This window comes from Babylonia areolata, chromosome 26, assembly GCF_041734735.1.
Source record: "Babylonia areolata isolate BAREFJ2019XMU chromosome 26, ASM4173473v1, whole genome shotgun sequence".
NCBI classification, from domain to species: domain Eukaryota; kingdom Metazoa; phylum Mollusca; class Gastropoda; order Neogastropoda; family Buccinidae; genus Babylonia; species Babylonia areolata.
Window position 1 is genome coordinate 19,914,328 of NC_134901.1, and position 11,606 is coordinate 19,925,933.

The window sequence follows — 11,606 nt, forward strand, 5'->3', positions numbered from 1 at the left end:
CTCATTCAACATACGAAGGAGTGGCTCTCTGGTGTTCATCATGTCAGGTGCACTGCTTACTGGACATGAATCGTACGACTTTCAGGTCGTGACATTTCAGATAGGCCTATCACTCGTTAGTTTTTCACAGTGAAGTAGCACCCGGATCTTCAAGCGGTTCAGTGTGTCATTTCAGACATCAGTGAATCTTCACTGTAGCCGGCACCTGATTCAAATTCTTAGGCATACCAGATTATGCCATTGTGATGTTCTCTCAACATCATCAAGTTTTTTACGAAGCCCTAATCTGACCGTTAAGCGTTCCGCTCTGGACCATCCATCCATGGTTCGCTTGAGGCTCGGGATTGTAAGCGATAAGAAAAATTGTATTGTTGCTCACAGTGTAACGGAACTCTCATCTTCACTGTAGACCTATCTACTCCAGACATGTAATCGCAAAGCTTCAAGGACGTTGATCTCAACACCAAGCCCCATTCTGCCCTGTCACGTACAGAGCGAACAGATAAGAACTGGTCAAAAGATTTTGGCGGGCCATCCCATTTACCATGTCATTTCAACGGCATTTCCCCCTTTACCTATCGCACCGAACCTCCGCTAACATGGTACAGCTGGGTTCATTCTATTGCAATTCTCAGTGCTGACAGTCAAGAGGGAAACCTGTGAGATACATCTGACTGTAGCCAGTGAATGCTATGAAGACGATAACAATCGTATGTTGCGAGTGACGTTGTAACAACAATCATTAATTTTACCTTGTGTACAATATGAACAAAAGTCGCGTTCCCTTCAGTGTCATAATTGTTGACTTGTACAGTTCCTACAGTTGTCATAATGCCCTGATCTAGTTGTTGACTGTACACCGAGGATCAATAGAGATGTATTTTGAATATTAAGACAGAATGCTCGTTCCTGTGTAATACTCTGCATTGTAATGTGATGTACACTTCTAGTCATTCAGGATACGCAGAGACGATACAGTTGAGGTTGCCCTAAGTGTCATGGCAACTTCTCCCATTGGTCAGGTGGACGATAAGCTTGCTCCTAGGAATGCTAGTCTTGTAGATCAAGCACAGGTAGGGGACAATGGCATGTGATATGATATGACACAGTAGTATCCCCTTCTGGTGGTAAAATGTACAGCTATGGACTTTAAAGAAGATTCCTGTTTTTTGACAAACTCTTGTTGCTGTATAAGCGTGTTACTTTGAAAAATCATTGACTGGACTCACAGTGTAATGGATGCCGCCGTCGTTCGGCCATGAAAGTGTGCTGCCAGAACAAACAACATTGATGGAGCTCTTTGTGATTTTCAACCTGCATTTGATAAACACATTGCAAGGAAAGAATCTTAACCCCCAGGTGAGCATAGCTTCGTTTCGGATCGTCAAGTGCACGATCAATGACAACATGTAGTTAATGGTATGTCAGCACAAGTACGAAACCCTCGGTTGGTCGGCAACTTGACTGTCTGAAATACTAGCAGCAGAGTATCAGGCAGTTATTTGTAAGTAAGAGATGCTATGATGTTATCGATGTCGTCAGTTTATATAACCCTGTTCTTCTCATTGATCACCCGAGTACACTGAGTGGAGACCTTGTGGCCTGTACAGTGGTGGCGCTGCCGTCTGACCAGAATGATGGACAATAATGCCGACCATGCCATTATCATCAGCAGTTCGTATTTTAGATAGCCATGGACACTAAAGAGTACAGGAGGTTTTCACGACGAGTTGAACAGCGTCTGGAGCCAGCCACATAAATGTGAAGAGTTGTATACGTCACTCTGGATTTCTACTTACTCACCCCCTCTGCTGTTCAGCCTCACCATCAAACTCATCCCGTCTGGTGTTCAGCCTCACCATCAAACTCATCCCATCTGGTGTTCAGCCTCACCATCAAACTCCACACCCATCCCCGTCTGGTGTTCAGCCTCACCATCAGACTCATCCCCTCTGGTGTTCAGCCTCACCATCAGACTCATCCCCTCTGGTGTTCAGCCTCACCATCAAACTCATCCCCTCTGGTGTTCAGCCTCACCATCAGACTCATCCCCTCTGGTGTTCAGCCTCACCATCAAACTCATCCCCTCTGGTGTTCAGCCTCACTATCAAACTCATCCCCTCTGGTGTTCAGCCTCACCATCAAACTCATCCCGTCTGGTGTTCAGCCTCACCATCAAACTTCACACCTCATCCCGTCTGGTGTTCAGCCTCACCATCAAACTCCACACCTCATCCCCTCTGGTGTTCAACCTCACCATCAAACTCATCCCCTCTGGTGTTCAGCCTCACCATCAAACTCATCCCCTCTGGTGTTCAGCCTCACCATCAGACTCCACACCCATCCCCTCGACCTGTGGCATAATCAGAGCAGTATCCACTACAGTACCGTTGCCTTTTCGTGCATTTATAATCTGCTGAAACATTTTAATAGACTCGTTTCAAGACTACCTGATGATAATACTTTGTCGAAGGGTTGTCTGTTCTTCTTCTTGGTGGTGGTGTTGTTTTCAGCTTAGTCCAGTCATTTCCGTTGTCATGTAACAGGTACAAAATGTACTTGGTTTAAATAATCTTTAATTATTCAACAATACACATGATTACAATGCAATGAATGACAAAAGAGCATCAACAAGCTTAAAGCTTATACTGTGCTCACAACGTTGCACTTCAATTTTATCATGACGGCTGATGAACCATATTATGAATTGTATCAAATAACATTCATAAACAGTAAGTAATGAAATAATGAAATAAAACAAATAAACAAACAGTACATAATATAGTAAAATAATGCTAATATCAATATTAACATGAGATTAAATTTATTATCACCAGAGTAATTGGCCTGATAGAAGAAAAACACGAAGGAAAAAAAAAAAGAAGAAGAAGAAGAAAATTTAGAAGAATGGTGGGTAAGGTGGTGGGGGAGGGGGAACAGAGGGGAGAGGAGAAATTCTAACAGATCATTGGCCAATCCATTCAACTTTGAATATTTGGTCAGTCAAATAAATCCAACAAAATGTACTTGATATTCAACAATACTCACAGGTTTTTCCCTCAAATGCTACAAGGTGTCTGCCCCGGCTTCCTTGTCAAGGAGAAATACTCATTAACTCTCTCCATACGAACGGCGAAAGAGACGACGTTAACAGCGTTTCACCCCAATTACCATCATCAAAATATTGCAAGCGGAAGGCTCTTATACTGAAGACGTGAATGTTGACAAAGAATACCACAATTCTGACGACGGAAGCTAAAAGTTGGGTCATTCAGACACCCACTGGACATCCGAGGGGTCTGTGTGGAGGAGAAGAGAGGACTGGCCGTACTGAGTGAGTTAAGTACAACCTTCTGCCTTTCTTCCACGCAATCAAATTGTTGTGGCATCCTCATAATCCGATGATGTAACATCATGCGTGTCAATATTAATATGAATTGCGGTTTCTTGTCCACGTCAAATCTCATCTTCCTGTGTTCGGGTTCAGAGACAATGGTTTGTTAGCTGTAGGAAATACTGTGTATTGTGGATGCAAGTTTCAAGAGTTTTTGTTTGGCTAGATTGTATTGTATTGTATTGCATTGTATTGCATTGCATTGCGTTCTGTTTGTTCTAGTCTATTCCATTACTTTTCGTCACTACAGATTTTTCTCAGTGAAAATCGGTGTATTGTGGGTGCAAGTTTCAATAGTTTTTGTTCGGCTAGATTGTATTGTATTGTATTGTAGTCTATTGTATTGTTTTGTAGTCTATTGTATTATATTCTTTTCTATTCTATTCTATTACTTTTCGTCACAGCAGATTTTTCTGAGTAAAAATCGGACTGCTGTCCTCGGGGAGAGCGTGCGTGCGTGCGTGTGCGTGTGTGTGTGTGTGTGTGTGTGTGTGTGTGTGTGTGTGTGAGCCTGCGTGTCTGTCCTCAAGGCCTGACTAAGCGTGTAGGTTTGCGTTGCTGGTCAGGCATCTGCTTAATAGATGTGGTGTAGCGTATATGGATTTGTCTGAACACAGTGACGCCTCCTTGAGCTACTGAACTGAACTGTGTGTCAGTGTTTAATTGTGTGTGTGTGCTGCGGAGGTGTAATAATGGGTGGTGGTGGAGAGAAAGGTGTGTGTGTGTGTGTGTGTGTGTGTGTGTGTGTGTGTGTAAGCGCGCATGCGTATGTGCGTGCGTGCGTGCGTGTGTGTGTGTGCGTGTGTGTGTGTGTGTGTGTGTGTGTGTGTGTGTGTGTGTGTGTACATCTGAATGAGTATGTATGTGTCACTAGTGTGTGTGCATGCGTACGTTTGACCGTGCATGTGTTTTTCTTCTACAATAATTATTATTATTATTATTATTATTACTTTTTTTCTATTATAATCATTATTTATTTATTTATGTACGCTTATAGTTGACTTCATCAAGGTTTTGCGCCTCATACATATTATTAGTAGTGGTAGTAGTTGTTTTTTTAATGTATTTATCTATTATTTATTCACCCCTTTTTTTTCTTCTTTTTTTTTTCTCAAGGCCTGACTAAGCGCGTTGGGTTACGCTGCTGGTCAGGCATCTGCTAGGCAGATGTGGTGTAGCGTATATGGATTTGTCCGAACGCAGTGACGCCTCCTTGAGCTACTGAAACTGAAACTGAAACTGTTACCAAATATCTCATTTTCCTTTCGTGAGAGCGTGTCTTCTCTCTCTCTCTCTCTCTCTCTCTCTCTCTCTCTCTCTCTCTCTCTCTCTCTCTCTCTCTCTCTCTCTCTCTCTCTCATTCTCGTTTGTTTGGTTGTTTGGGTGTTTTTTTGTTTTTGTTTTTTTGGTCATCATCGCCTTCGTCGAACGGCTGAATCCCAACCATACATCCGTAACTTGAATGCCCACTCCTATCTGTATGTTTGAATATGCCTCAGTTCAGGTACGGAATATGTTACAGGTTTTACTAAATCGCCCGAACCCACTCATTCATCAATAGTTTGATTTATATGTACATGGAGGTGTTTCTCTATTAATTTGTCGATTCTGGTCCAGCCAGCTGACTGGTTGTCCATATTTCTAAGTTAAATGTTTACACTTCTTGATAATGTATTTCATATTAGACTCCAACCTTCCCACCCCAAAAAAGGTTGTTTTTAACTTAAAATGCTATGGGTTTTCCCCCCTATATATTCAGTTACATAAACACCTTGATCTAGATGTGTTCTGTTCTAGTTTATGAGGCATTCATTGTGTACTGGATTGATTAATAAAGAAGTTGTGTTTATGTTGGATTTGTTGTATGTTTTTTTCTTAATACTGAGGAGTTATCTGCATGTCATCATGTAGCCTATAATTATGAAGTAGTTATACGGTAAGCCCTCGGCATTGACCGACTGACGGCCCGGCGGGTCAGTGTGTTTGTGTGTGTGTGTGTGTGTGTGTGTGTGAGAGAGAGAGAGAGAGAGAGAGAGAGAGAGAGAGACTGAGACTGAGATGATTTCTTCACTTAAGGCCATTGCCCCATATGAATGAAGGGCGATAATACAATAAATTATGCAGATGCCGCCATAACCATCAGTAAACATTCACCATTTTCACATTACCGTTTCTCTTAACTTAAAAGCTCTGTGTAAATACAATGCGAGATTACGTTTGACACCATTATCAGATGATGCCATCGATAAACATAATTCAAACAAATATTGACGTTCATGATATTTCTTTGGAATAAATCTTACGCGAAATCCATGTAACACAGGGCACATCAAAACAAAATGCACTTCATCTTCATTTGACTGCTTGCACAATGGACACAACTTCTCTGTGTGATCAACAATCTTATAACGGTATCTGTGCATATAAATTTCAGAAATGCCAAATCTAAATCTTGTTAATAAAACTCGTAGATATCTTTTCATGTTAAACAAAAGATAATTCTTTACCAAATCTGTAGAAGTATGACATCTGTAGAGACAGAATCTATCACTTGACTGAATATGATTTTCCCATCTACAGTCTATCAAACGCTGACGAAAAAGTTTCAGAAACATATTCTCATTACCTACTCCTTGATATTCCCAGACATATCCAAAGCCCAGTTCACAGAGACAAGTTCGTACATTTGACGCCCAGTTCCTTTTACCTCTAGAATCTAAATCATACAACATATTATAGGATTTGCGTGGCAGTCTATTTTTATTCCTTTTTAGTAATTTAAACCAGTATCGAACACATCTAACTGCAGAATTTATATAGATTGGATATCTGTTCGTCTCACCGTATACTAAATCGTTAGGTGCCTTCATTTCTACTCCTAAAAACTTTTTTCAGTCCAAATAAATGAACAGACTGACACTGTATTGTAGCATATTTATCTAGACCTCATAATTCTGAGCCATATTGTACAATGGGCTGTATCTGGGTATCGAAAATCTTAATAAAAATATCCAAAGAATTATTGTTTAATAAAAAGACTTTCTTCATAATATGTAACAGTACATTCTTTGCTCTGCTTGAAAGATCCCTACATGCAGCTACAAAACTCAAACGAGTAGAAAAAAGAATACCAAGATATTCCAAGACGGGCGCAATAGCCGAGTGGCTAAAGCGTTGGACTTTTAATCTGAGGGTCCCGGGTTCGAATCTCGGTGGCCCCTGGTGGGTAAAGGGTGGAGATTTTTCCGATCTCCCAGGTCAACAAATGTGCAGACCTGCCAGTGCCTGAACCCCCTTCGTGTGTATACGCACGCAGAAGATCAAATACGCACGTTAAAGATCCTGTAATCCATGTCAGCGTTCGGTGGGTTATGGAAACAAGAACATACCCAGCATGCACGCCCCCGAAAACGGAGTATGGCTGCCTACATGGCGGGGTAAATAAACAAAAAGGTCATGCACGTAAAATGTTAAATGTTACATGTTTGTCTGAGTGTGTAGTTGTGCGTGCCTGAAATCTGATTGAATGACACAGGAAACGAATGATGAGCGCCCAATGGCAGCCGTCAGTCGGCTCTACCCAGGTAGGCAGCCTGTTGTGTAAATGACTCCGTGTGTGTAAAGCACTTAGAGCTTGGTCTCCGACCGAGGATAGGCGCTATATAAATATCCATATCCATATTTGTAAGCATTAACAACTGGCATATCAATACCACCATACCCACCTTTCCCTTGCTGCCAAATAACCACCTTTCCTAAAAACAACAATATTACTTTTATCTAGATTAACATTTAATTGCAATTTAGTAGCTGAATTTTTTAAGTTATTCAATTGTGTCTGTAGACCAATAGCTGTCTCTGAGAGCAAAACAATATCATCAGCAAGTAATAATATAAACAGTTCTATAAAAATCAGTTGTGAATCTCGTACCATGTCTTCTTCGGTCTATCACTTCTTAAGCTAATTCATTTATGAATAATGAGATCAAAATAGGACTACAAACATCTCCTTGCTTTACTCCTCTAGTGCAATTGATATACTCAGCAAATTTGTTACCACCCCTAATTCTTGTTTTGACAACATTATACATACTCTCTATACATTTAAAAAGCTTTCCTGTTATGCCATGTTTTGCCAGAATTGGCCATAATAAATTTCTCAAAAGCTTTCTCAATATCAATAAATGCTACGTAAAGTTTACGATTATTAAGAGAAAACTCTTTCTGAACAAATGCCAAAGAGTAAACATGTGATCAATTGTTGAATACCCTCATTTAAAACCAGCTTGGTGTTCACCTATTATAATTATTGTTATTTTCTACGTACTCCTGAATCCCATAATTAATAATTGCACTGAATACTTTACTGCTGATATCAGACAATGAAATGCCTCATAGTTATTAGTGTTACTTATGTCACCTTTCTTGTAGAGTGGTAAAGTGATTGACTCACACCAATTTTCATGAAAAATACCCTTTTCAAATAAAGCATTAAAGAAAGTTGTCAAAAAAGTATAAACTGATCACATGGTGATTTCAAAAAGTCTCCAATTATCACATCGGGACCTGCAGCTTTTCGATTTCTTCTTTAGATATTGGACGATTCATAAACTCGTTTTCCACTTCAGGTAAGCTATGATCACTGATATTATGATCAAAATCTTTATCTAACAAGGCTTTAAAATGTTTAAACCAACAATCTACAGATATGTCATTCCTAGGCTGCCTCTTTTTGGACGAATTTTTTTTCATACATTCCCAGAATTTTTTTTTCTTTAACAGATGCTATCAATTTGTCTAGTAAGCTTTTGTTATTCTGTTTTCTCTTAATCTCACATAGATTTTTATATTCTTTTCTAGCTCTTACATATAGAGTATTATCATCCTTATCTGAAGTTCTACGAAACCTTCTAAGCAACCTGCGAACTGTTTTCCTTTGACATTTACGTTCCTCAGCGAACTATCCCTCTTGCTGTCTATTATGTCCCACACAAAAAGTCTTCTTCATACAAGTTGCACATTCTCGAATACATTCATTGAACAATTTCAAAGCTTCATTTATATTCACACCAATAAGATCCAAAGCCATTTTCAGTTTATCATTATTTTCTTTCTCTGTCAATTTACTATGGAATTCCTGCCTATACTGTTCATTCCACACAATTTTTTCTATCACCTGTATGGTATCACAATCATTACTTTTAACTAGATTATTATTTGAAAAAGAAATACGACACTCAAGAGGAAAATGATCAGATTCAGTTCGATCAGCAATACATAATTCACATACATCATAAACGAGTTCATAAAAGCCATTTGACAAAAGAACATAACCATTGACACTGCTTTCATTTTTCGCCTGTATATGTATAATGACCTTCCTGGTCACCGTTACACATTCCATTTAATATTGTCAAACCTAAGGCAGTGTACATATTTAACATTGATTTACCATATAAATTTATGTGTGTATCCTGAGAATTACGATTACAATTCATTGAGCAACTTTTATGATAAGATCCAGTACTGTCATTGGATGATTGTGAAGGAGAGATATTAGAAGTTCTGCTGTTAAGATCGCCACACAAAATTATATAAACACCACAAAGTTCTAACAGCAGATTAGTCAGACAATCTTCAAGTACAGATATACCATGATCATAATCAAAATAAGCATAAAAAGGAGAACCTTCTGGTGGTACATAAGTACATACAAAGTGGACATCTTTCGAAAATCCAAATAACTGTTTATCAATAATAAATGCACATATATTTTCATATTTCCTTTGTAGTTTTCTTATGAAGGGACAAAACTCATTCTTAAGCAAACACACAATACCACCCGTTTTCCTCCCTTGTCTGGTAAATTTAACAGCAGGTTTATAATACATTGAAAAACCAGGAAATAAATCAGTTTTACAATTTTCTTCAAACGTTTCATCAATGCACACGAAGTCAAAAGACGACACATATGTAGAAAAATCATTAAACATAAATTTTGAACGCAAACTATTAACGTTCCAAGAAAGAAAGGAAAAAGATCTTGAACTAATTACAACCAAAGGGTTCGAGGGTCCGGGAGACGAAAAAGAATTACTATTTACAGAATGTTTCGTGTTTCGATTTCCTTCCGAGCTGGAATGCACCCTCTGTGTGTGTGTGTGTGTGTGTGTGTGTGTGTGTGTGTGTGTGTGTGTGTGAGAGAGAGAGAGAGAGAGAGAGAGAGAGAGAGAGAGAGAGAGAGAGAGTGTCTCTCTCCCTCTGACTCACCACCATCACCCTGAGTTGTTTGGGGTGTTTTTTTCCACGCTCCACCGCCGCAACAACCCCTACTCCCCATTACAGTAGTATGCTTGTATTAAGGCACGTGGGTAATGTGCAGTGAACACTCGGACTTCTTCTCTCTAAAGAAAACAAAAGCGATTAGGAAGTGGGTGTAAGTAAAACAAAATGGACTATAGAAAGTAGTACTGACAAAATTGAGGGAAGACAAACGGAGAAACTATTAAGGAGACAGTACTACCCCCCTGCCCCACCCCTTCCCCCTCCCCTCCATCCCGTCACACACACACACACACACACACACACACACACACACACACACACACACACACACACACACACACACACACACACACACACATCTTTAAGAAATTGCTTATATATTCAAATAATCAATATTACCAATATTGTGTAAACACAAAGAATGCGGCTAATTCCAAAGATTTTATAAATTTGACAACAACAGCACATTCAAGACAAATTACAAGTCTAATGTACAGATTTCGTCTAAATGCCTTTCGTACAAAATTGTCTAAAAATGTAAAATCTATGTGCGGTAAACAAATAACTGTAAGCCATCTACTCATTCACTGTCCAATCATAAGACAATTAATTCCAAAAGATGTGGTTGATGACTTTTCTACCAATATTCCATTATCCACTGAAAATATTTTGAATGATTATTCATTGCTTAGAAAGTTTTCGGAAAATTTAAACTCCCGTTCTGTTGGTATCCTCCTTTGATGTATTTTGATTAATGTCGTTATTTATATTTATATTGTTGTAAGTTAATACTTGTTGATATGCATACACATATCCTCCCTCCTATGACACCTCATTCATTACACACCACAATCTCTTTAATTTCTCATAATATACTTTTCCTCTAATGCATACACTAATATTCACATGCATTCCCTTTCTTTCATCCGCTACTACTCCTCTTTCTGTCTAATAACACTTGTAGTTAATAGACGTTAAACTGAAGAACACACACACACACGCACACACACACACACACACACACACACACACACACATTTTGTTATTGTTGTTGCTTTTTTCAGTTTAATTATAAGAATAAGAAAACAAGAAAAAAACCGATTAAGAAGTAGAACACTTAAATTTAGCAAAAACTGTTTCAGAAGAAAAAAAAAGTTTTGAGAATAAAGTCTTTGAATATTGTTTCGTATATTTTTTTTCAAGGTAACTCTGGCATGGTGCAATAAAAGGGCATCAACTGCTGATGACATTAACAATGGTATGGGTTCCCTCCCTTAAGCTATCACCCCCTTCCCCACTCCCCCCCACCCTCCCCTTACTCTCTCTCTCTCTCTCTCTTTCTCTCTCGGTTATTTCGCTCTCATATAATTTCTTTTGTCCAGCTATTTGTTTCTTAATCTGTCTGACCAAATTTGTCTCTCTTCTCATTCAGTATCTCATTTTTGTATACATTTTATTTACACATGTTGATTTGAATTTGTATCATTTTATTGCAGTGTTTGTATTTTCTTGCCTGCCTGTGTGTCTCATCTTCTCAGACTAGTTGTTTAGCTTGGCTAGGTCAGTCACCCATATATCATTTTTGTTACATTCTGTGTTTACTTCTTCTTCTGTAAAACCCAGCATGTATATGTCTTTCCCCCCCCCCCCCCCCCCCCCCCTTTCTTTCTTCTAAGTGTCGATCCAATTAAGGACAAGAAGGAAAAATTTATTTTTTAATCTTATTCATTATCCTTTCAACTGGAAATAGTTCAGGAATTTTGATCATCATCTTGAAATGCTTATTCTTTCAGTTTCAAAAGGCAAAATATATTTGGAGGTGTTTAGTGAACATGTTTTTGTGTGCGTGTGTTTGCATGAGCACACGTAAATACCCAAACACACCAGCATGCGTGTCTGTGTGCATAGTGACATACAGTTCCTACAC